This window comes from Phanerochaete carnosa (assembly GCF_000300595.1).
Source record: "Phanerochaete carnosa HHB-10118-sp unplaced genomic scaffold PHACAscaffold_5, whole genome shotgun sequence".
NCBI classification, from domain to species: Eukaryota; Fungi; Basidiomycota; class Agaricomycetes; order Polyporales; family Phanerochaetaceae; genus Phanerochaete; species Phanerochaete carnosa.
In genome coordinates this window covers 1,368,646-1,371,271 of record NW_006767632.1, presented here as the reverse complement: position 1 = coordinate 1,371,271, position 2,626 = coordinate 1,368,646, and positions in this window count along the sequence as shown.

The window sequence follows — 2,626 nt, the reverse complement described above, 5'->3', positions numbered from 1 at the left end:
AACACGGCGTTGGCCTGCATTCTCACGCTGTGGTCTGGCCGGATGCGGCACAGGTTGTGGTTCGAGATTCCATCGTTGCCTAATATCAGGAGCAGGTGGCGCTGCCTGACGAGATGGACCGGCTTGTCCACTCTGACGAGGACGATATTGTTCTCTCTGTGGTGGAGGTTGTCCAGGAGGTAGACCGGGAACAAATGGTATCTCCGGATTCTCGTATGGTTCCGGAGTTGGGCTTCGATATTGTTCATAACGATCGGCTGGATCGTCATTGACTTCGTCATCATCCTCTTGTTGCGGTTCGTCTTGCCGCGGTTGTGGATGTGCGTTGTCTGGGGGTTGATTATCAGGTGTGAAGTCATCCGGACTGGTAGGGTCCGGGTTCGGCAGGTCGGGTAGGACAGGTGGAAGTGGATCTTGAGATGTTCCAGGCTCACGAGGCCTTTCATCTCGCTTGGGGAAGGAAGACTCATCGAAGGTGACGTCGCGTGACACAACGATGGTCCGGGCAGTTGGATCCCAGAATCGGTAACCCTTTGTACCGATTTCATACCCGACGAAGATCATCACTTTAGCCTTTGGCTGTAGTTTATTGACCCTCGCATCCTTATGTGTGTGGACATAGGCTTTGCAGCCCCATACTTGAAAGTACGATACGTCCGGAACAGTGCCGTTCCATTTAGTGATGGGCGGCTTCCATTGATGACGGCGCAGAGGTTGTCGATTGTATATGTGTACTGCTGTTTCCGATGCTAGCTTCCAGAACCCAGACGTCATGCCAGCGTGATGTCGCATAGCTTCTGCCTTATTCTGAATGGTCTGTTGCCAGCGTTCTGCTCTGCCGTTCTGTTGTGGTGTTCGTGCCACTGAGAGTTGACGCTCTATTCCTCGTTCTGCTAGGAAATCGTCGAATTCGCGGCCTAAAAACTCCCCCCCACGGTCCGAACGTATAGCCTTGAGCTTGCGCTCGGCCTGTGTTTCCGCCCAAGCGACGAATTGCTTGAAGGCAGAGAAGGCATCAGACTTCCGTTTCAGATACCAGACTAAACCAAATGAAGAATAGTCGTCGAGGGTGGTTAGGGCAAACTTGTACCCGTCGAGTGATAACGACGGATATTCGACAAGATCCATGTGTATTAAGTCGAGGGGATGATCCGCACGACTGTCAGACGCAGGAAATGCATCGCGACGAGACTTCCCGAATTCGCATCCATCACAGGGAGTATCCCTGGTTGGTGCCAAGATTTTATCCGGGACGCCTTTGACGTTGCCGGGCAGTTGAACAACTGATTTCTTCCCGGCGTGTCCGAAGCGACGGTGCCACAAAGTATATGGATCGTCGGATTTGACCGACATTAATGTTCCTGGCTTAATCTCGCTGGTCCTGGTAAGGACTTCAGCTTCTAGCCAATATAAACCTGACAACTTTTCATATTCGCCCTCCATTAAAACTGTCCGCTGTGTTGGGTCTGACCCGCGGAGTAACTTAAACTTCTTGCCATCCATCTCAATACGGTGACCGTTATTGAGAGGCATTCTGGGTGCAAAGAACCGTTCTGCTGCTTCCGGTACGTATAATACGGTTTCTAACCGGATATGCTGAATTCGTCCATCTGTGAGACGATGTTGCAGAGCGATTTCACCGTGACCTTTAATTTCGATAGTCTGACCTTTGCCGGCCGTATGTGCATGACCTGGCTTAGGGAATTCATGGTACCGAATAAAGTCAGTTTTGTACGGTGTGACATGTGTTGTGCAACCGCTGTCGACCATCCACTTAGACTTGACACCCGTAGCATAAAGAGAAACAGAGATAGATTCTTCCTCGATTTTAGCTACAAGAGGTACATCGACTATGCGTATCGTATTAACTGTCTGAGTGGTCGTCGCGGTATTGTCCTTCGCTTTGCCCTTTCCTTTCCCCTTTTTGCGCTTTCCGCCACCCTGCTGCTGCTGCTGCGTGTTGTTGCCGTTACCGGAACTCGAGCCAGAATTCGCCGGCTTTGTGTCCCAGTGCTGCTCCGTCGTGTGATTCTTGCGACCACACTTCTCACATTTCTTGTCTAGGAGGGGCGCCTTCGAGACGCGCGCAATCTGAGTGCGGTTCGCGACGCGGCGCTGTTCCTCCTCGACAATCTTGGGCTTGATGAGCGCCGCTGTGAGCAGCGTAACATCAGTCTGCGTGGTGAGAATTGTACCAGCGATGGTCTGGTACGACTTTGGGAGAGCGTTTATCATGAGCAGGGCAAGAAGCTGAGGTTTTACTTCTATTCCCGCCGCGTTGACCTGGTTGGACTGCTCTGTGAGCGCGTCGAGTTGCGGGCCGAGCGCGGAGCTGTCAGAGAGCTGTGCATTGAACAGCTTCTGGAAGGCGACGAATGCGCCTACCGCTCCGGGTTTCTCGTAGCCGGCCTTGATCGCGGTCCATGCGTCCAGGGCCAAGAACTTGTCATCGACGAGATGACGAAGGTTCTGCGCGACGTAGAGCTGGATGATGCCCAGCGCCTTGTCATTTTTCTCATCCCATGCAGCTTGAGCTAGGATTTCCGTAGCCGTGGGTGTACCTGTTGCAGCTATTGGTCTGGCAAGACCAGGGACAGGAACGGTCGCTGTGGAGCCGTATCCCTGG